This window comes from Triturus cristatus, chromosome 2_2, assembly GCF_964204655.1.
Source record: "Triturus cristatus chromosome 2_2, aTriCri1.1, whole genome shotgun sequence".
In the NCBI taxonomy this organism is placed as follows: domain Eukaryota; kingdom Metazoa; phylum Chordata; class Amphibia; order Caudata; family Salamandridae; genus Triturus; species Triturus cristatus.
In genome coordinates this window covers 510754765-510779550 of record NC_140582.1, presented here as the reverse complement: position 1 = coordinate 510779550, position 24786 = coordinate 510754765, and positions in this window count along the sequence as shown.

The following is a 24786-nucleotide window of genomic DNA, read 5'->3' as shown; positions in this document are numbered from 1 at the left end:
ATTCTCTGGGATCCGAGGACTAAGATCTCTTTTGCTGATATACATTGGACGAAGCAGTATTGTACTTGAAGTCACTAAAGATTTTTTTGGACCTTGACAAAGTCAGCAGTGATGACATTTGAGATGTCATCAGTGATGTCACTGACTTCCCCCTCGAATACTACCACACGTTCGTGGCGCAGTTGGCGCTGCGACTGGCCTCCATCTACGAGGAGGCGTTAGCCCACAAAATACTCCCGGAATCGATGCGGGCATCGATCTCAGTGACCTTCTTGAAGCCACACAGAGACCCCACGCTCCCGGCTTCCTATCGGCCGATAATGCTCCTGAACGCCGACTGCAAGATCCTAGGGAAAATCTTAGTGGAACGATACAGTCACATCCTTCCAACATTGGTGCACCCCGACCAATGTGGGTTCATTCCCCGGTGTAACACCTCACATAATCTGCGTCGCCTTTTTCATATCCAGGATCAGGCAAAAGAAAGATATCCTCGGGCGGCATGTCTGGTTTTGGACCTGGAGAAGGCGTTCGACACCCTGTTGTGGCCTTACCTATTCGAGGTCTTGCAGTGCGTGAATGTCGGACCCACACTGCTGGCCTACACCCAGCTCCTATACAGAGGTCTCACTTCCAGGATGCGAATCGGCAAACTCATATCGGCTCCATTCTCAATGACCCGAGGGACCAGACAGGGATGCCCCCTCTCTCCTCTCCTTTTCGCCCTGGCGATGGAGCCCTTGGCCATACGGTTGCGACGGGAGGGGGAGGCGTGGGGGATTCCCATAGCGGACGTCACCCATTGCGTGTCGCTATACACGGACGATCTCCTGATATATGTCCGTGACATATCGGCTGACCTTACATCAATCTGGACAACGTTGCAGGAGTTCGGAGAGTCCTCGGGACTTAAAGTCAACTGGGAGAAATCGTCCATTTTTCCTCTGAGTGCCGAAACAGGGCCTCTGGTGATAACGCTGGGTACTCAGACGCTGTCGTGGGACAAGACGGCCCCCAGATATTTGGGGGTGCGTCTATACCACTCCCCCAGAGACTTCTTCGAGGGTAATCACCGAAGGGCGCTGACAAGCCTACGATCGGCGGTGGGATTCTGGAAGACGCTGCCATTAGCACCCATCAGGCGTGTCGCCATAGCAAAAATGATAATGGTGCAGAGAATGCTCTATTACTTTGCGAACCTTCCTATAATCCCGCCGCGCTCCTTCTTCCGGGAGTTAGACACGCTGTTAGCAACCCTGATCTGGGGAGGCGGTCGTCATAGAGTGGCGTTGCGCACACTATATCTACCCACAACAGGCGGAGGCCTGGGAGCACCGTCCTTCGAATCATATTTCCTCGCAGCGCAGCTCCAGTGGTTGTCCCATTGGACGGCGGAGAGGCACATGGAGGAGACGACCACCGAGAGAGGCAGACTGTCTCTTCCCGCAATCCGACGAATGCTTATGCCGGGTACTAAGCCGGCACGCGCACACCCGCTACAGGTCGTCATAGCCCGCAGATGCATGATGCGGATACACCGCATGTCCAGGGGCCAACCACTATATTCCCCCCTACTTCCCCTAGTGGGATTTTCCCAGCAGAGCGGGTACTACACCGCGAGAGCCCTCCGAGTATGGAGTGACCATGACATCACAGAGGTGGAGGCGTTATTCCAGGAGGGACAATTGAGAACATACGCCCAGCTGGTGGAGTGGTATGACCTCCCCCAGGGACAGTTCCTACGACACAGGCAAATTTTGGAAAGTGGTAGCCACTTCTGGAAATTACGAGATGGGGAACCCCCGACGCATCCAGTGTTGCACACGGTTTTGCAAATGGGGGCAGGAATGAACCTAATCACATGGCATTATAAAGCGATCCGGGAGTTGACGGACGTCTCCCTGGACAGGCTCCGGGGAGCGTGGGAAGACGATGCAGGCCGAGTGTTCCACGACGCAGAGTGGCGCAAAGCTCTGGAATTTCCCAAAAAGGTATCCAGGAACGCGCGATTCAAAAATATTCAATTCAATATCCTGCACCGGGCGTATCTTACTCCGGACAAGCTCCACCGGTTTTACCCCGATACGCAATTCGGATGCCCCCGTTGTCAACTATCAGAAGCCGACTTCAAACATATGTTCTGGACCTGTCCATCCATACAACGATACTGGGAAGGGGTGTACCAAACCATTCGATCGACAACCAATCTCCCAACTGCCTCTACGTGGGAGGAATGCGCGTTGGGGATATCCCCGAGAAAGAAAACTGCAAAAGTACAATGGAAGTTCACGTCATTGGCCATTCTCCTCGCGAAGAGGAACATTGCAATGCATTGGAGGGCTCCAGCGGGGCCCTCGAGGTCCGCCTGGGCGGGAGCATTACTCAAGTGGGGGGTGGCGGAGGAAGAGATGCTGCGAGAGGAGGAGGTGCGGGGCGCCCACAAACATCCAATATCTATGGAATGGGCACAACTCCTCATACACTTTAAACAGGAATGTGCAGAGGGAGACACACAGGACACGACACAACCCGCTCCTCGCGCTTCTCCTGCTCCCCCAGCCACCCAGGACCGATAGAAAGCACCAGCGGTTCGATAGACAGGTAGAGCACCTAAACAAGAGAGGCGAGCGCAGACCCTGACTCTCACAGCGCGGCTGTCCGTAGACCCGCCCCCCCAGCTCACCCCAGAACACGTCCAACGCACATGCATTCAATCCATTCACAGATCACCGCGGAAGCTCTCTCAGCGCCAGACCCGCACCCTCTCCCCCCTTCATGATTCGCTCATTACCTCCCCTTCTTTCCCGGTTCAGTTTTTCCCCCCTCCCTACGATCTTTCCCATGCCGCCCCGAGGTCGGCAGTTGATCCCATCGGTAGTTCACACACCGATGTATTAGTTACATGACCCAGACGATTATATTGGTTGTGAGGGGAACGCTGCATAGACAGGATAAGGGAGACAGAGTAGACCCTGGACAACTTGGGACAAGTCGGCCCTACTGCGATGATATACATGTTGGTCTATCAGAACACATCTGTAGGAGATAGGTATCATTAGCCATATCAGGGGGATCTGATGGCCACACGCTTAATGTACCCACCCACTGCAAGCTGAACTACTGATTCATGTTGATGTGCAAAATGATTAACCTGTACAACAGTTGAAGTTCAATGTGGGAAGATGCATGCAAAACCCTAATAAAAAAAAATTTCAACAAAAAAATCAGTGATGTCACTGACCATGACATCAGTGATGTAATATGTGAGGTCATAAGCAATGCATTGCTGGGGTGTAAGTTATAGTTAGCTCAGGTAGCTGGAACTGCTGAATTTCTATGTTTTTTTGTGTGTAAAATCTCAGTCTAACTATAACATCCCTGTAACCTTTTGTTTTTTTAGTGAATTTCTATGGTTTTTAAAAAAACCAACTATTTCCTTACTATAACATCCCTGTAATATTTGTGTTTTTAGTATAGAAATGATGGAGTTCATATCATTGAGAAATGCAACAGGGTGTTCCTCAACAACTTGAAAGACTGCAACCTGCTTTATGTGTAGTTATCATTTACACACTATAAACACTAAGGCAGTTTTCAGAGCCAAACCTTTTCCCAAACACTGGTTCATTTTCTTTTTAAACCTTTTTTTTAAAGTTTCGCACTCAACTCCGCAGATCTGTCGCTGAGTCCACAAACCAAAAGCACACATTCAATACAAAGCAGCACATTTAGGATTCGAGATGGATACGCTGCTCCATTTCCAACCAAAAAAACTAATTTTAAACTACAACACGTTTAATACAGTGGGCATGGGTGTGGCTCTATGAGTCTGTTAGAGGATGTATTACAGATGTGTGTGTCTGTGGATCTATTGGTCACTAGGTGTGTGAGTGGCTGTATGGTTGTATGAGTGGGTATGTGAGTGGTGTGATGGGTCTGTGAGTGGGTGTGTGAGTGTCTTTGTGGGTTTCTGAATGGGTATGTGAGTGAGTCTATGAGTGAGTGTGGGTGTCTGTGAGTGGGTGTGTGAGTGAGTGGGTATCTGAGTGTTTGTGTGCATCTCTGAGTGGGTGGGTGTATGAGTGAGTGGGTCTGTAAGTAGGTGTGTCTTTATCTGAGTGGGTGTGTAAGTGGGTGCATGAATGTCTGTGTGGGTGTGTGAGTGGGTGTCTGTGTGTCTGTGAGTGGGTTTGTGAGTGTCTGTGAGTGGGTCTATAAGTGGGTTTATGAGTGCCTATGTGGGTCTGTGAGTGGGGGTGTGTATGTCTGTGTGTATCTGTCAGTGGGTGCAAGTGTGAGTGAGTGGCTTTGCAAGTGGGTGCATGGGTGTCTGAGTGGGTGGGTGAGTGGGTGCATGAATGTCTGTGGGTCTGAGTGGGTGTCTGTTTGCATCTGTGAGTGGGATTGAGAGTGAGTGAGTGGGTCTGTGAGTGGGTGGATGAGTGCTTGGGTGGGTCAGTGAGTAGGTGTGTGAATGTCTGTGTGTATATGTGAGTGGGTGCAAGAGTGAGTGAGTGGGTCTGTGAGTGGGTGTGTGAGTTCCTGTGTGGGTCTGTGAGTGGGTGTATGAGTACCTGTGTGGGTCTGTGACTGTGTGTGTGAGTTCCTGTGTGGGTCTGTCACTGGGTGTGTGGGTGTCTGAGTGGATCTGTGAGTGGGTGTGTGAGTGTCTGTGTAGGTGTGTGAGAGGTTGTGTGCATGTCTGTGTGGGTCTGTGAGTGGGTGTCTGAGTATCTATGTGCATCTATGAGTGGGTGTGAGAGTGAGTGAGTGGCTCTGTGTGGGAGTGCATGAGCACCTGTGTGGGTCTGTGAGTGGGTATATGAGTGTCTGAGTGAGTCTGTGATTGGGTATGTGAGTGACTGTGTGAGTCTGTGAGTGGGTGTGTGAGTGCCTGAGTCAGTCTCTGAGTGGTTGTGTGAGTGCCTGATTGGGCCTATGGGTGGGTGTGTGTCTGTGTGGGTCTGTAAGTGGGTATGTGAGTTCCTGTGTGGGTCTGTCACTGGGTGTGTGAATGCCTATATGGGTCTCTAAACGCTAGAACTCTCACTCCTGCCCCAGCTCCTGTTTACTTGACAGCATTCATACTGTGTCCGGGGGCTAGCCAGCAATGCTACACACAAAAACACGAGAGAGTTGTGGTTAAGCTGTCTTGCACCAAATTGCAGGTGGTACATGGATACGCGCTAAAGCCATTGCCTTATTACACACAAAACAAAACCTCTCCAATTGCAAAGACAGCCTGCACTCCGAGCCAGATAGATGGATTACTCCCTGGCTCAGATTGCAGGCTTCCTCTGTAATTGGAGAGGTCTTGTGTGTAACAAGGGGCTGGCTTACCCAAGCACCACCTGCGATTTGGTGCAAGACAGCTACTAAACCACAACTCTCTTGTGATTCTTGTGATATAATATATATATATATCTCAAACTAAATCCCAGAAATGTCCCGACCACAGCGGCGGCACAGCACACGGGCACAGACTCCAAAAGCAAGGATGTAGAATGATGGCTTTATTTACACATCAAGGTCCAAATGACACGTTTCGGCCGCCAAGCATGTGGCCTTGTTCACACAATGCGCTGCTAGTGAATGGGTGCATTACATACAAGTGTTGGCAGTAGTATATTTTCTATGCTACCCACATGAGTAGACGTTTGATTACAGTTGGTAAACTTTTATATGAGCTCAGATTTACTGCTGGAAGTAAGTCAGCGAGTGGTTTACATAATTTTTGCTTAATGCCACAGACATGATGAGCAGACATCCAGTACAAAGACAGACTGCGCCAATGCATAACGGCGAAATGTTCTCATATTATGGCAGAGTTAACTTACATACAATTGAAGGAAGGAACACTGTTACATTTGGCCCGCATGAATACGGGCTTGATCGGCTGTGAAATAGACTACTGTTAGAGTTACCGACGTACGAGATGGAGCGAGCTTGGCACAGTCTGTGAGTTAACATAACTATGGGAAACTCTAATGTTTATATAAATGTGAGCTATGTTAGTTTCAGGAGATACTCGTGTGTGCGTGCGGACATCCGTCATGCGCCCTTAGGAGTTCGCGATTTGCTGTGGTTAAAAAAGTAGTGAGAACTGCTACTATGATTTAAGTGAACACAGTGAGAGGTACGGGCAGTGACGCGGGGAATGTGAAGCGATAAAAAGTGATTTGTGAGCATAGAATTAAATGACATCAGTGCCTAAAAAATGCAGTCATATGGTCACATGTGCTATGTATACAGTGCACGTGAATAATTTTAAAAAATGAGCAATTCAGACTGACTACCAAAATTAAGAGTGACTAAACAATGTCATCAGAAAATGAGCTCAGATATTGAACAATGAGAAAATAAAGAAAAAATATATGCTTGCACAAATGCAGTTACTATATATACATAGGATAATCAACGCATGACGGTAAGTGAGTAGCAACAGGCTCAGGCTGTATACCTATGTGTACACTGGCCGATGTAATGAGTTTCACGTTTGATGCAGAAAAACTGAGGAAGAAGAGCCCAACAGGATGGTCTGAAAGCTACAGGAAATTGTGTAAATCCTCGCTAGTGTTGAGACCTGAGGGTGTCTTGGTGTTGAAATCCAAGATGTATTTGCTTTCAATTTGGCGCAATAATTTCTCTCGATTCCCCCCTCTTCTCAATATGGGTATGCAGTCAATTACAGAGTATTGGAGGTGGCTTGCTACAGGATATGATGGATCATTATTCACTATAGCTCTAAGATGTTGTAGAATGCGTAAGTGCACTTTTAACTTGGTACTGCCTATGTAGCGCAGCCCATATTTGCATTTGAGTAAATAAACTGCGAACTCCGTTCTGAATGTTGGACGGTGTTTGCTTGTGAGGGGTTCTTTTCTGAAGGCAGAATCTAACTGTGTCATGTTCCTGCCAAATTTATATGCCCTGCAGCTGCTGCATTTCACAAAGCCTTTTATGCCAGATAGCCAATTGGCTTTGGAGCTGATTTCAGGACTATTTCTCACTAGATCATCATGCATGGAAAATACACGTCTGTATGTGATATCAGGACGCTGTGCCACTATGGGGCCCAAAGTTGGGTCGGATTTAATGATACCCCAATGTTTGTTGATCACCGATCTGACTGCGCGTTCCTCTTTGTTGTATGTGATTATGAGCCTAGTGGTGACCGTGTGTGCATGTGATGATAACTCACTACTGGCGGTGTTACTCTCTGGCATGGATTTTACTGTGAGGAGTTCATCTCTATGGATGGTGTTGGCTCTGTCAATGGCTTTGTGTATGCTACCTTTGAAGTATCTACGAGCCCTAAACCTCTTGAACACTTCCTTTTGACACTCCTTTAAGTCATCGTCCAAACTACATATTCTGTGTATGTGAAGCATTTCACCGTAAGAAATGCTTGCTATTAAATGCCTAGGGGGAAAGCTAGAGGCATGAAGGGTTGAGTTGTCCGCAGTAGGCTTCCTATGTAGTTTTGAGTGTAATGCCCCATTGGAGATGTACAGCATAACGTCAAGGAACTCTATTGAGGTGTCACTGATGCTGGCATTGAATTCCAGATTAAGATGGTTGGTGTTAAACTCCGTGATGAAGGCCCTTGCACTATCAGTGTTACCCCTCCAGATGACAAAGACATCGTCTATGTACCTCAGCCAAGTAACAATATTGTTGTTGAATGTGTCTGAGTGATCAACAATGAGAGCCCGCTCCTCCCACCAGCCCACATGAAGACATGCGTAGCTAGGTGAGAAGCATATATATATACAAATAGATGCATACACACATATATGTGTGTGTGTACATATATATATAGATTCACTCAAAAAACCATAGGTTTCAGGCATGTTATAGTTAGAAATTAGCATTTAAAAAACCTTTGAAATTCACTGAAAAAACCATAGGTTTCAGGCACGTTATAGTTAGAAATTAGCATTTAAAAAACCTTAGAAATTCACTGAAAAAACCATAGGTTTCGGACATGTTATAGTTAGTTGGACATTTCACTCATACAAAACCATAGAAATTTCCCTGTTATAGTTAGTTCAGCTAACTATAACTCGCGCCCCCGCAATGCACTGCTGATATTACATATTACGTCATTCATGACATGGTCAGTGACATCACTGATGACATCTCAAATGACATCACTGATGACATCATTGATGACATCATCCACGTGAAAATCTTAAATGTTAATTTCTATCTATAACGTGCCTGAAACCTATGTTTTTTGTCAGTGAATTTCAATGTTTTTTTTATTTCTAACTTCTAATTATAATGTTGATTTAACCTATAGTTTTTTCCGACACCCAAGAAGGACACAATACCCACTGCCACACTCCTCAGGACCTCCCCCGTACCACCCATCTCCCTACTATCACCAAGGCAGTGCACAACAGGACAGCGAACCCTCCAAAAACGGCATGGTCCCTCAGCCATATATTAGCTCAATGTTGGAAAATGTGGCAATCGTTTTTTCACTAAATTTGAATGTTTTTTTTAAATACTAATTTCTAACTTTAATGTTCCTGAGACCTATGTTTTTTTGTGAATTTCAAAGGTTATTTAAATACTAATTTCTAATTATAATGTTCATAAAACCTATGTTTTTCTCAGTAATTTTGAAAATAAAGTGATATTATGTAACTTTCATATCCTAAAAATAGTTTTTGTAATTTTTTTATTTGTTCTTTAAACTATATGTCTTCTTGTTTTTTTAAATATTAAACATCTACATACAGTATGAAAGGGAGCCCAGCCCAGAGCCACATCTGAAGACCAACACATGTCATAGACCTAGTGATCAAGCAGCTCCGACACCCAAGAACGCCACAACACCCACCACCACCCCCAGAACCCCCCCCTCTACCACCGAGGCAGCGCAGAACAAGACAGCGAACTTTCCGAAAACGGCATGGCCCCTCAGCCACACAATAGCTGAATATTGGGACGGGTGTGAACAAACTATATGTGAAGGATCCACCCATGAATAACAATGCACACAATGCAAAGTGTAGCGGTGATGTGCCAGACACATTTCAGTATGCAGAACACACACCTCTCCATGTGCACAAATACTACTGGTGCTTGTAGTGTTGTAGACAGTGGACCCAACCATGTAACGTCAAATACTAGGGAAGATCTCAGTCATGTAGCTGAGTCGTCGTCCCCTGTTAGCATAAGCGTAACCGGAGTGAGCTGGTCCGACGTATGCCACTTCAGCGTAGGAGTGTGAATAAATAGGCCGGAGCTCTGGGCGTGGTTCACTTGTGGGAAGGCCAAAGTGTCTGCTAGGGCAGCGCCCCACACCCTGCCACGAGGCCGTCGTTGTGACCGCCAGCCTCCTCAGCCATTTGCTGGCTTCATCCACACAGGCCCCCAGTGGCACAGCACCGCGGATTTATGTCTGTACAAACTACTGCCTTCGATATACACTGTGGACAGCAAGGCTCACAATTCAGATCGAGTCGCGATTGCAGATGACGCAGTCCAGTCGGCAACAGACATTACTCAAGTCAACAACACATGGCTGTGGGCCCTTCCTGACCGGTGACTCCGGCCTACACTGCGGTGAGTAGGGCTCACAATTCAGATGGAGTCGAGAATGCAGATGACGCAGTCCAGTAGGCAAATGAGAAAAAACAAGGACCCCCTGAACAATGGATAGTTCAATTCCTAGGACAGGGACTTGAATAGTAATGACAAAAACTCCTAGGCAATATCAATAAAGTAAACAAATTACACAATATCTATGACAATAAGAAGACCAAGGAAGACGGAAAAAATATGTTAAAATTTGTTACTATTTTAATAATTTCTTCTCATATTATTTAATCAAATGATATTTATACAAAACATCTAAAAAATGAAACAATATTTAACACATTACATTTAATCAATATTTATAAATAAAAAGTTAGAAAGTGGCAATATCTTTATTAACTCGACGCGCGTTTCGGCGTATACAACGCCTTCTTCAGGAAAGCCACACAATTATAGATCCCGTTTCAAGGTGATGAGTTCCTAGTGATTAAAACTTGCAACTCCATAGTTGGTGGATGTCTTTAATTATAATAAATGGCTGATTAAAATGCAATGCACCGGATGTGCAACGATGTCTTATTAATTTTAAAATCAACAGTTTCACGAAAAGGTCTGATGTCTGGTTGTCAAACAAGCTTCGTATAGGTATATTGGAAAAGCGGTCTGGTCCTACTTAATGTTAAAATCATTAAAATGATATTCTGAAAAGCCTCTTGCAATAGAAGAAATTCAACGAAGAAACTGGAACAAGCCCTGGCTATGTGATAGTGTTCCAAATATGTAGCTCAGTAAGCATACACAGTAAAGGACTTATCTGATAAAAGGAGGCTTCAAGTAAGACCAGGCTAAGGATGGCTGCCGGTGACGCCTTCGGAAAAGAGTATCCAGTAGGCAACAGACATTGCTTAAGTCAACACCACATGGCTGTGTGCCCTTCCTGACCGGTGACTCCGGCCTACACTGCGGTGAGTAGGGCTCACAATTCAGATGGAGTCGAGAATGCAGATGACGCAGTCCAGTAGGCAAATGAGAAAAAACAAGGACCCCCTGAACAATGGATAGTTCAATTCCTAGGACAGGGACTTGAATAGTAATGACAAAAACTCCTAGGCAATATCAATAAAGTAAACAAATTACACAATATCTATGACAATAAGAAGACCAAGGAAGACGGAAAAAATATGTTAAAATTTGTTACTATTTTAATAATTTCTTCTCATATTATTTAATCAAATGATATTTATACAAAACATCTAAAAAATGAAACAATATTTAACACATTACATTTAATCAATATTTATAAATAAAAAGTTAGAAAGTGGCAATATCTTTATTAACTCGACGCGCGTTTCGGCGTATACAACGCCTTCTTCAGGAAAGCCACACAATTATAGATCCCGTTTCAAGGTGATGAGTTCCTAGTGATTAAAACTTGCAACTCCATAGTTGGTGGATGTCTTTAATTATAATAAATGGCTGATTAAAATGCAATGCACCGGATGTGCAACGATGTCTTATTAATTTTAAAATCAACAGTTTCACGAAAAGGTCTGATGTCTGGTTGTCAAACAAGCTTCGTATAGGTATATTGGAAAAGCGGTCTGGTCCTACTTAATGTTAAAATCATTAAAATGATATTCTGAAAAGCCTCTTGCAATAGAAGAAATTCAACGAAGAAACTGGAACAAGCCCTGGCTATGTGATAGTGTTCCAAATATGTAGCTCAGTAAGCATACACAGTAAAGGACTTATCTGATAAAAGGAGGCTTCAAGTAAGACCAGGCTAAGGATGGCTGCCGGTGACGCCTTCGGAAAAGAGTATCCAGTAGGCAACAGACATTGCTTAAGTCAACACCACATGGCTGTGTGCCCTTCCTGACCGGTGACTCCGGCCTACACTGCGGTGAGTAGGGCTCACAATTCAGATGGAGTCGAGAATGCAGATGACGCAGTCCAGTAGGCAAATGAGAAAAAACAAGGACCCCCTGAACAATGGATAGTTCAATTCCTAGGACAGGGACTTGAATAGTAATGACAAAAACTCCTAGGCAATATCAATAAAGTAAACAAATTACACAATATCTATGACAATAAGAAGACCAAGGAAGACGGAAAAAATATGTTAAAATTTGTTACTATTTTAATAATTTCTTCTCATATTATTTAATCAAATGATATTTATACAAAACATCTAAAAAATGAAACAATATTTAACACATTACATTTAATCAATATTTATAAATAAAAAGTTAGAAAGTGGCAATATCTTTATTAACTCGACGCGCGTTTCGGCGTATACAACGCCTTCTTCAGGAAAGCCACACAATTATAGATCCCGTTTCAAGGTGATGAGTTCCTAGTGATTAAAACTTGCAACTCCATAGTTGGTGGATGTCTTTAATTATAATAAATGGCTGATTAAAATGCAATGCACCGGATGTGCAACGATGTCTTATTAATTTTAAAATCAACAGTTTCACGAAAAGGTCTGATGTCTGGTTGTCAAACAAGCTTCGTATAGGTATATTGGAAAAGCGGTCTGGTCCTACTTAATGTTAAAATCATTAAAATGATATTCTGAAAAGCCTCTTGCAATAGAAGAAATTCAACGAAGAAACTGGAACAAGCCCTGGCTATGTGATAGTGTTCCAAATATGTAGCTCAGTAAGCATACACAGTAAAGGACTTATCTGATAAAAGGAGGCTTCAAGTAAGACCAGGCTAAGGATGGCTGCCGGTGACGCCTTCGGAAAAGAGTATCCAGTAGGCAACAGACATTGCTTAAGTCAACACCACATGGCTGTGTGCCCTTCCTGACCGGTGACTCCGGCCTACACTGCGGTGAGTAGGGCTCACAATTCAGATGGAGTCGAGAATGCAGATGACGCAGTCCAGTAGGCAAATGAGAAAAAACAAGGACCCCCTGAACAATGGATAGTTCAATTCCTAGGACAGGGACTTGAATAGTAATGACAAAAACTCCTAGGCAATATCAATAAAGTAAACAAATTACACAATATCTATGACAATAAGAAGACCAAGGAAGACGGAAAAAATATGTTAAAATTTGTTACTATTTTAATAATTTCTTCTCATATTATTTAATCAAATGATATTTATACAAAACATCTAAAAAATGAAACAATATTTAACACATTACATTTAATCAATATTTATAAATAAAAAGTTAGAAAGTGGCAATATCTTTATTAACTCGACGCGCGTTTCGGCGTATACAACGCCTTCTTCAGGAAAGCCACACAATTATAGATCCCGTTTCAAGGTGATGAGTTCCTAGTGATTAAAACTTGCAACTCCATAGTTGGTGGATGTCTTTAATTATAATAAATGGCTGATTAAAATGCAATGCACCGGATGTGCAACGATGTCTTATTAATTTTAAAATCAACAGTTTCACGAAAAGGTCTGATGTCTGGTTGTCAAACAAGCTTCGTATAGGTATATTGGAAAAGCGGTCTGGTCCTACTTAATGTTAAACTCATTAAAATGATATTCTGAAAAGCCTCTTGCAATAGAAGAAATTCAACGAAGAAACTGGAACAAGCCCTGGCTATGTGATAGTGTTCCAAATATGTAGCTCAGTAAGCATACACAGTAAAGGACTTATCTGATAAAAGGAGGCTTCAAGTAAGACCAGGCTAAGGATGGCTGCCGGTGACGCCTTCGGAAAAGAGTATCCAGTAGGCAACAGACATTGCTTAAGTCAACACCACATGGCTGTGTGCCCTTCCTGACCGCTGCCTCCAGCCTACACTGCGGTGAGTAGGGCTCACAATTCAGATCGAGTCGCAATTCAAGATGACTCAGTCCAGTAGACAACAGACATTGCTCAAGTCAATGCCACGTGCCTGTGGGCCCTTTCTCACCGCTGCCTCCTGCTTCCACTGCGGTGAGTAGGGCTCACAATTCAGAATGGTTTGCGATTGCAGATGACGCAGTCCAGTAGGCAACAAACATTGTTACCAGTATGGCCTGCCCGGACGACGCATCATCGGCACAGTACGTCCCACATGTGGAACTGTGTCCTGAGTCCTGAATGGCAGTGACCCCAAGTCCGTGGCAGCGACCACAGCACCAGACTCCCTTCGATCAGTGAGGCATATTTTCATATGCAAGGCCAGCGACACGTGGTGCCACTAACCCTGTTCAACACAAGCCGATCCCACATGTGGAACTGTGTCCTGAGTCCTGAATGGCAGTGACCCCCAACTTCGTGGCAGCGACCACAGCATCAGACTCCCTTCGATTAGTGAGGCGTATTTGCATATGGAAGGCCGGCGACACGTGGTGCCACTGAACCTGAACTACGCAGGCCGGTGGGGCCATCAACCTATGCACGTGGCTGTGGGCCCTTGCTCACCACTACCTCTGGCCTACACTGTGGTCAGCAGGGCTCAAAATTCAGATAGAGTCGCGATGGCAGATGACACAGTCCAGTAGACAAGAGACATTGCTCCAGTGCGCCCCGTCCGTACCAAGCATCATCACAGGCTCATACACTCTCAATGCTTCAGGTGCCACTAACTGTGCACCTCAACTCAACGCCATGTGGCTATGGGCCCTTGCTGACTGCTACCTCTGGCCAACACTGTGGTCATCAGGGCTCACAATTAAAATTAAGTCTTGATTCATTAATTACAGAGTCCAGTAGGCAAGTAACTATCACAGTTCTAAATCCTACTAAATTTTCCGTGGGAGTAGATAGTGTGCAGCAGTCTGTGCGCACAAGAGCGCACAGAAACCTCCTAGCAGTGGGAGTGGATGGGGTTCACCACCCTTATTGCGCGTTACAGAAAAATAGAATTACGCGTGTTCAGCTGTATGTACTCTGCAATTACTAATTCTATACTATCTTTCAGATCACTAAACTTGAGGGTGCACTATCTCCCGGCACGTGGTTGGAGACACACCAGTGGCACAAAGGTGAGCTGCAAAGATTTTCTCCAGTCTCAACACCCCCTCTCCATCTCTTCCTTTCTCTCTCTCACACTTTCTCTTTTTCTCTGTCTCATTCTTTCTTTCTCTCTTCCTCTCTCTCTCACTGTTTCTCTCTCTCTCACTGTTTTTCTCTCTCTCTCTTCGTCTTTCTCAATCTTTCTCTCTGTGTTCCCCTCACTTTCTTTCTTTTCTCTCTCTCTTCCTCTCACTATTTCTCTCTTTCTCTCTCCTTTCATGAATGCATGACACACAATCTTATCTTGCCTTTTATCTAACAGGCTGTGAATCACGAACCAACGTCCACCCCCCAACACCACCAGAGCTGAATGCGCAAAAAATCTGCGATGATGCGTGTTCATCCTGACAATCAACACCCAATCTGAATTGTGAGTTCAGCTGGACCGCGTGCATGCAACGGCTGAGGAGGTTGCTTCGGCATGTGGTGGACCCTCTTACACACACGCCGGTGGCAGAAGGTGAGCAAAGAGACTTCTTTCCGCAGCAGCGGGCAGTCACCTCAGGGCGGTGGGAGTGGATAGGGTACAGCAGTCTGTGCGCACAAGAGCGCACAGACACCTCCAAGCAGTGGGAGTGGATGGGGTGCACCATCCTTATTGCGCATTACAAAAAAATAGAATTACACGTGTGCAGCTGTATGTACCAGTGGCACAATGGTGAGCTGCAAAGATTTTCTCCAGTCTCAACACTCCCTCTCCATCTCTTCCTTTCTCTCTCTCACACTTTCTCTTTTTTCTGTCTCATTCTTTCTTTCTCTCTTCCTCTCTCTCACTCTTTATCTCTCTCTCTTCCTCTCTCTCACACTGTTTCTCTCATTGTCTTCCTCTCTGTCTCACTCTTTCTCTCTTTGGCTGGCTTCCTCTCTCTCACTCTTTCTCTCTCAGCCTCTCTCTCTCTCTCTCTTCCTCTCTCTCAATCTTTATCCCTCTCTTCCTCTCTCTCACTCTTTCTCTCTTCCTCTCCCACTCTTCCTCTGCCTCACTCTTTCTATCTCTTCCTCTCTCACACTGATTCTCTCTTTCACTCTTCCTCGTATCTCACTCTTTCTCTCTCTTTCCGTCTTCCTCTATCCCACACTGTTTCTCTTTCTCTCTTCCTTGTATCTTCCTCTTTCTCTCTTTCTCTCTCTCACTCTTTCTCTCTTTATCTTTCAGATCATGAAACTTGAGGTCTGCACTATCTCCCGGCACATGGTTGGAGACACACCGGTGGCACAAAGGTGAGCTGCAAACATTTTTCCAGTCTCAACACTCCCTCTCCGTCTCTTCCTTTCTATCTCTCTCACACTTTCCCTTTTTTTCTGTCTCATTCTTTCTTTCTCTCCTACTCTCTCTCACTCTTTATCTCTCTCTCTTCCTCTCTCTCACACTGTTTCTCTCTTTCTCTCTCTCTCTTCCTGTCTCTCGCACTGATTCTCTTGTTGTCTTCCTCTCTGTCTCACTCTCTCTCTTTGGCTGGCTTCCTTTCTCTCACTCTTTCTCTATTCCTCTCTCACTCTTTATCTCTCTTCCTCTCTCTCACTCTTTCTCTCTCTAATCCTCTCTCGCACACTGATTCTCTCTTTCTCTCTTCCTCTCTCTCACTCTTTCTCTCTTTCTCTCTCTTTCTCTATCTTCCTCTCTCTCACACTGTTTCTCTCTTCCTTGTAGCTCACTCGTTCTCTCTTCTTCTCTTTCACTCTTTCTCTCTCTGTGTTCCTCTCTCTCACACTGTTTCTCTTCCTCTCTTCCTTGTATCTTACTCTTTCTCTTTCTCTCTCTCGCTGTTTCTCTCTTTTTCTATCTTCTTCTCTCTCACTCTTTCTCTCTTCCTCTCCCTCTCTCTCTCACTCTTTCTCGCTCTCTCTCTCTCTCTCTATCTCCTTTGCTGGACGCATGACACACCATCTTATTTTTCTTTTTGTCTTGCAGACTGTGAATCACAAATGGACCAGCGATGACACGCCACGGCTGTACATAGTTTTAGTTGTTGTTGTTTTGTTTAAATAAAATGTTTTATATGTAAATATATACATGACTAAGATTCTTTTTTGTCCAACCACACAGGGACACTTCCGGGCCCAAGAAGGTTGTTGGGGGTATGTTGGTAATTTGGGAAGAGGGTGCGTTACCTGCTGATGTGGGGAGAGACAACGTGAAAGGGGTATCTCTCACAGAAAGAACTCCGGTATATTTTCAGAAATGCCTCGGACAGATGCCAGCTGACGGACTGAATCATAAAATGGCTTTTCAATGCTTATGTAGTGTGACTTATGAACAGTTCACACCCAGGCTTGCAGAGGGACAACTGCGGCCCGTCCACTCGACTCACAGACGCAGAACTATGAGCCGCCCGCTCCCAGAGGTACAGGCACAGCAGCGTACTAGCTCACAAAGGTAGAGAGCTGTGAGCCGACAGACTGGCTTCTATCGGCATAGCTGCGAAGTGGTGATGTTGGGCACAAGAAACGTGAAAGGGTTATCTTCCTTCTGCTGTCCTGGAGTGGAAGTAGTACTGCCTGGCGCTCACCTGTTTCTCCTTTATTGTTAATAAATCTTAAACCTTAACTGCGTCCAAATCATAATTACACAGAGAACCTTTCTTTTACATTTTCACTCGATGCAAGACACAAGATGGCTGCTAACACTTCCTGATTTGAAGTGTCAACAGCCAATCTAACGCAAGCTCGTGCTCAGCAGTTAGGCACCGACCAGATATATATATTTTTTTCCTTTACTATCTCAAAACACTACTGAATAGATTTACACCATTTCTACAAAAGCGCGCTTTCTGGACCAAGACCTTTCCCCCTGCCAAATTTGGCGTAATTCCGTTCAGCAGTTTCATCTGTAGCCTTGTCTAAACTTTCGTATGGAAAATGCATTGAGAAAACACGTTTTGGGCCCCCCCTTTTTTCTCAACCCCCCCTTGACTAATCACCCCTAAACTTTCAAGATTGGAGCTGATCATAAAAGAGAAACTTTTTGGAAACTTTTGTAAACATTCGTCAAACGACGCCAAAGTTATAAGCACATGGAGGGCTCCAGGAGAGGGCCCGACTACCAGTAGGTAATATATATATATTACCTACTGGCAGTCGCCAGTAGGTAGTTATAGTTAGGACCTATTTTCCATAGGAAATCTGCAACATTCTATTTGGCATAACGTTGGCGCCGATTGATGAATCTTCGCGAAATTTTCCAAACTTTTGGCCAGCTTCGGTCCGCTCCTATCCTAAAAATTTCACGGTGATTCGTCAAGCAGGGGCCGAGAAAAAAGGTGGGTCCCAAAACGCGTTTTCCCCATGCATTTTCCCATAGGACCTGTTGATGCAGCTACATCCCGAACTGCTGAACGGAATTATACCAAATTTGGAAAAGAGGTAGTCCTCAGTTCATACTTGTGCCTTTTACTTAAATGGTGTAAATCCGTTCAGTAGTTCCTGAGAAAATTAGAGTTAAAAAGATAGATATATCTGGGCGGAGCCTACCCACACATCTCATCGTGAGATCTGATTGGCTGTCAGTACTTCATCCAAGAAGTGTTGGCAGCCATCTTGGGACCAATATACATGATAGCACCTAATTAAAAAGCATTGCAGTTAATAGAAGGTTTTAAGACTTTAGTTACATTATAAATCATTTGTTGATGGTACCATACTCATTTTAGGATTTGTGGTGTGTTCTAAGGTGATTTTACCATGTGAAAAAGCCTTCTGCTGTGATATCATGAATCATGTTTCAGAGAAAACTATTTTCTCATGCTTTTCCCACAGAAGTTTGGAAGGTGATCTATAAGCTAAACTGAGAGCATATTTTCTGTAAATTCACATTATCTTTCTCAGTCATGTGATAATGAAGTCTGACATTCTCAGTAAAACATGTACATCCAACAAGGGCAGAGACTGTCAGTTGATTCCTTTGTGTTCTACTGCAGCTTCCCAAAGTGTTCTAAAGAACAACTAGAGCGCTAACAGTCCTACTGATGACAAACGTATTGCACACCTGAAGCCATCTTGATTGGAATAAAGTGGTAACTCTTAAAACATTTAATTTAAAAAGGAACAAAATGAGGGGGTTCGTTTTGCCATAGAAAGTATGATTAGTGCTGCAGAAAGAAAAATTAGGGCACATTTTGAGTGACTTCTCAAATCCTCTTCTATTTCATTAAAAAATTCTGACATGCAGACTAAAACATGCACTTTCAATACCAGTAGCAGATTCCCTGGTGAGCAGTAGCTTTACTACAGTGATCTAATAAGCAACTAGAGTGCAAACATTCTGAATTCATGGCAAATGTGTGACACATCTGAATGCCTTCTTGATGGAATCAAAGTAAAAAACTGAAAGTATTTTCTACTGAGGAGACTGTAGTAAATGTGGAAATTAGGAAACTTCATAACAAATAAGTCTCCCAAAATGGCCACCAGAGACAAAAGAGCCCAAATGTAGCCCAAATATCACACAGATGTAGCCCAAGTATAGCCCAATGACAGAATGTCCCAGAGTGTTCTAACAAACAACTAGAGCGCTAACAGTCTTACTTATGACAACAGTATGGCACACCTGAAGTCATGTTGATTGGAATAAAGTGGTAACACTTAAAACATTTAATTTACAAAGGAACAAAATGAGGGGGTTCATTTTGCCATAGAAAATATGATTAATGCTGCAGAAAGAAAAATTAGAGCACATTTTGACTTCTCAAATCCTCTTCTATTTCATAAAAAATTCTGACATGCAGACTGAGACATGCACTTTGAATACCAGCAGCAGACTTCCCTGGTGAGCAGCAGCTTTACTACAGTGATCTAATGAGCAACTAGAGTGCTAACATTCAGAATTTATGGCAAATGTGTGACACATCTGAATGCCTTCTTGATGGAACCAAAATAAAAAACTGAAAGTATTTCCTACTGAGGAGACTGCAGTAAATGGGGAAATTAGGAAACTTCATAACAAATAAATCTCCCAAAATGGCCACCAGAGACAAAAGAGCCCAAATGTAGCCCAAATATCACCCAGATGTAGCCCAAGTATAGCCCAATGACAGAATGTCCCAGAGTGTTCTTAAGAACAACTAGAGTGCTTACTGTCTTACTTATGACAAAAGTATGGCACACCTAAAGCCATCTTGATTGGAATAAACTGGTAACACTTAAAACATTTAATTTAAAAAGGAACACAATGAGGGGGTTCATTTTGACATAGAAATTATGATTAGTGCTGAAGAAAGAAAAATTAGGGCACATTTTGAGTGACTTCTCAAATCCTCTTCTATTTCATTAAAAAATTCTGACATGCAGATTGAAACATGCACTTTCAATACCAGTAGCAGACTTCCCTGGTGAGCAGTAGCTTTACTACAGTGATCTAATAAGCAACTAGAGTGCTAACATTCTATATTTATGGCAAATGTGTGACACATCTGAATGCCTTCTTGGTGGAATCAAAGTAAAAAACTGAAAGTATTTCCTACTGAGGAGACTGTAGTAAATGTGGAAATTAGGAAACTTCATAACAAATAAGTCTCCCAAAATGGCCACCAGAGACAAAAGAGCCCAAATGTAGCCCAAATATCACACAGATGTAGCCCAAGTATAGCCCAATGACAGAATGTTCCAGAGTGTTCTAACAAACAACTAGAGCGCTAACAGTCTTACTTATGACAACAGTATGGCACACCTGAAGCCATTTTGATTGGAATAAAGTGGTAACACTTAAAACATTTAATTTACAAAGGAACAAAATGAGGGAGTTCATTTTGCCATAAAAATTATGATTAGTGCTGCAGAAAGACAAATTAGTAAATGAGGAAATTAGGAAACTTCATAACAAATAAATTTCCCAAGATGGCCACCAGAGACAAAAGAGCCCAAATGCAGCACAAATATCACCCAGATGTAGCCGCCATGGAGCCCAATGACAGAAGTGTGCAAAACACTTATTTTTTGTGTATTTGCAGTTTTATATAGTGCAAACTTGTCAGGTATTTGAGTGCTTTACATGAGCATTGGTTACATCACACAAGATCAAATTCATTTTGGTTGTAGACATGGGGAGATTAAGTGATTTGACCAGAATCACAGAATGTTGAGCTGAAGTAGAAACTCCAACCTGGTTCCCCAGTTGCAAAGTCTGCAGCTCTGGAAGTAACACACATCCTTTCCCCTAGGTGCAACATTTAATCAAGTGGTCAACTGGATAAAAAAACATAAAGATTACAAATAATTTAAAAGTTCTTTGTCGCTATTTGAAAACTCAGAAAATATGTCCTCATTTTAGTTTTTTAGAGCACTAACCATAATTTTGATGCAAATAAGACTCTGTCATATATGTAATTTCTAAAGGAAATGCTCTAGGTATTACAGTTTTGATTACATCAAGATGACGTCAGACGTTACACACTTTTGTAATAATTATAAAATGTTAGCAATCTAGTTGTTCATTGGGATACTGTTGAGAGGCAGTGGCCAGGGGCACGGACTCTGAAAATTGAAGGCAGGTAAGAGAGTGCAGAGGCAACAATTTGACCACACTGGGCAGGCAGGAAGGGCAGTGGCAGCACAACAGACTATGATGGGCAGTGGAAAGGGGGGCAGGGACAACAAACCAACAATACAGGACTGACAAGAGAGGCTGTGGCAATATAATAGACCATTGTGGGCAGAAGGAAGAGGCAGTGGTAGTACAACCATACATGCCAACAGACCCGTTTCAGCCAGGAAACGTCCAATGTTTTTAAGCTCAAATGGGCTTTATTTGATCTGTCTCCTGACTACAATCTTCTCTTTTTCAATGTAACTCAAACGGGAAAATAAATACCACAGTTTTTTTTCAAAATCTCCCTCTTACCAAGTTCAAAATGTTCGCAAATATGGTACATTGGATCATGGTAGGTAGGAGGAATTGGGGTAGGGACATGGACTTGGATAACAGAGGACAGGAGGGACATGGAGAGGTGCACCAAACTGACCCTACAGGGCAGGCATCAGGGTTTGCAGCAGCACAATACACCACACAGGGCATGCGGGACGGGAGTGCAGCACAACAATCCATAGAAAGCAATAGGGAGGGGACAGGACCATGCACATGGATAACAGAGAACAGAGGGGAAAGAGGCAATGGTAGCCAGCTGACCATAATGGACAGACAGGAGAGAAAGCTGCAGCATAACAGACCATAAAGGGCAGGAGGGACGGATCAAGGGCATTACAATGGAACAGGGGTCTGCACATGGAAACAGAGGGCTGGGGGCAAGGGGGAAGGGCAGGAGCAGCACAGTGACCATGGAGGTCAGGCAGGATGGGCACTAGAAACAAGACACACCATGGAGAGCAACACTGAGACTATGATGGCATACACACAGACCATGGAGGGAAGGTGGGAGGGGGTCAGGGGCAGCTAGCTGACCACACAGGGAAGGTGGGGGGGCCATGGCAGCACAGAAGACCATGCATGGCAAGCAGGAGGGTTAGTGGCAGCACAATGGCTATGATGGGCAAGAAGGAGGGTGCAGGGGCATGCACAAAGGACCATGGAGGATAGAAGGGAGGGTCAGGCCCTGGGCACAGACAAGAGAGTTCAGGGGAAGGGGCCTCACAACAGACCGAGCGGGGCAGGCAGAAGGAGCAGTTGCAGCACAACAGACCGGGGAGGGCAGAAGGGTGTGGCAGTAAAATGGACCATGGAGGACAGGAGGAAGGGGATAGGGGCATGGCATGCGGACAGGCAGGGTGGAGGTGGCAGGGATGGGTTACAGTCATCTGACAATGCTAGGCAGGTGGGAGGGGAAGCTCAACAGAACACTCAGATTAGATAGGAGTGGCAGGTCCATGGAACATGGTGGGCAAAAAGGATGGAGCAGGGGCATGCACAAAGACATCGGAGGGCAGGGGGAAGGAGAATAGGTGCAGCAAGCTAAGCAGAGGCTAAGCAGGAGGTCAATGATGGGCCATATAATTGGGCAATGGAGAGCAGGAGGAGTGGACTGGTACAACATGCTAAATGGAGGGCAGTGGCAGCACATCAGACCATGCATGGCAGGAGGGAGGAGGCTAGTCCATGGATTCAGACAACAGAGGATAGGGAGGAGGTGGATGGGGCAGCAAGCTAACTGTTCAGAGAAGGTGGGTATTAGGAACTTTATTGTTTTTAAAATGTGTGTCTGTGTGAACTACTTAAAATATGAACAAGTATGCAGCATATTCTCACTTTTATTCAGGAAGAAGAGGACGTTTGTGACTGTGACTCTGGGCTCACTTGGCAGAAACACCCCCTGACCCTCCACACCCCATCGCAAAATGTAATGCCCGTGAAAAGGGTAGGTGGACGCAGTGTTATATAGAACATACTCCTGAGAGCACGATTGAAAATGAAAACTAGATATAGTATATGGTATAAACTATGCACCAAAAAGTGTGATATAAGATGAACCAGGGCGTGAAATATAATATGCAATACATTGTGCACAATGACCGATTCATTGGAGAGCGCGAGATAGCACAGGCACTAGCGCGTGCTATGCGATATGCGCCTTGGAGTGTAATATGCACAGGGCAGTGTTGTGTAACCTACCTAGTCTCTAAAGTTAAGTTGTAATATAAAATATGTGCTGGGGAGTGTAACGTTGTATATGCACTGTGACAAAGATATGGATCCCAGATTGTAATATGTATGGCATAGCGCTGTGCGTTATAACATAGGCATCGAGGAAGGCACGTTAAATTGGGCAATATAACCCGTGCGAAGGTCAGTGTGGCATGACTTATTCACGGGGTGGTGTTACAGTGCACATGGGCTAGAGAGTGTCATAGCAAGCACACTAGCTGGTGGAATACAACACACAAGTGTGTGGCACTCGGCGGGCACTGGTGGGTGTAACACAGCATTGGGCTCAGCCAGGAGCACGCTGTGACTCTCAAGTGAGGTTTGTCTCCTTTCCAGAGAGTAAAATAAAAAGTATTACACATCCGGCGGTGGATGTGTGTTTTATTAACCGTGAGGGGGGTTTCTTGTATGGTTTAGTCGAATTTTTGTCGAATCCCCTTTGAATGGCTTGGTGTGCGTGTGTATTAAATGTGCCCATCAATAGCTACCCATGTTTGTATAAATAAATGACAAGGGTGTCTACTTGGAGAGTACCCACCGGCGCGGGCGCCGGGATTAGGCACGGTAGGGCGTCAGACATGTCAGAGCTTCACTAGCGGTGTAAATACATTCCACGTGGATTCATTGTATGCATAGTCGCCTTTTAATGAATATCACGCAAATCGTCATGGTGATAGGTACGTACGGTTTGTCCAGCATGTCCTAGGTGTTTCTATAAATATATATTTTTACAAATAATAAAAAACAAAGGCCGGCCCCGGGGGATGGGATCCCCGGGGCCATAAGTGGCCTGAGGAGGGGGGCAACGCAGCCCCCCTCCTAAAGATTTTTTTTTAAAAAAGGCCATGACCCGGGGGTTGCGGTCCCCGGGGCCGATTGAGGCCTTGGAAAGGCCAAATTTATTTTTTTCAACAAAACAAATTAGGGCGTAGGCCCTGGGGGATGGGGTCCCCAGGGCCAATAAATTAGAAAAAGAAGGGGGGCCACACAGCCCTCCTTCTTAAAAAACATAAAATAAATAAAAGACCGGCATCACGCCGGAGGCAATGCCCGCTCCTTGCAGCACTCTGCAAATGCGCCCCCTGGCCAGTTGTATGTTGGGGAATTAATTCCCCTTCAATACTGAGGGTCCCTGAGGGCCAACTAGCCCAACAGGTATCTCCAGTATGCGCCAGGGAGCTGCGTTGCAGACAGGTGGTCTGAGGCCACGCCCCTTTTTAAACCTCTATGCAACGCAGCTCTGTGGCGCTTACTGGAGGTACCTAGTGGGCTAGTTTGACCCTAGGGACCCTTAGGATTCAAGGGGACTTAATCTCTCAACTTAGAACGGCCACAGGGCACGTTTACACAGTGGTGAAGGGAGGGGACGGGGCCTGAGGTGACGTGTGCAAACACGCCCTATGGCACGTTTTAAGTTGGGGAAATAATTTCCTTTCAATCCTGAGGGACCCTGGGGGCCAACTAGCCCACCAGGTGCTTCCAGTAAGCGCCACTGAGCTGTGTTGCAGAGAGGTGGTCCAGGCCGTGCCACTTTTTACACCTCTCTGCAACGCAGCTCTGTGGCGCATACTGGAGGTACCTAGTGGGCTAGTTGGACCGTAGGGACCTTCAGGATTCAAATGAACTTAATCTGCCAACTAAAAATGGCCACAGGGCGTGTTTACACAGT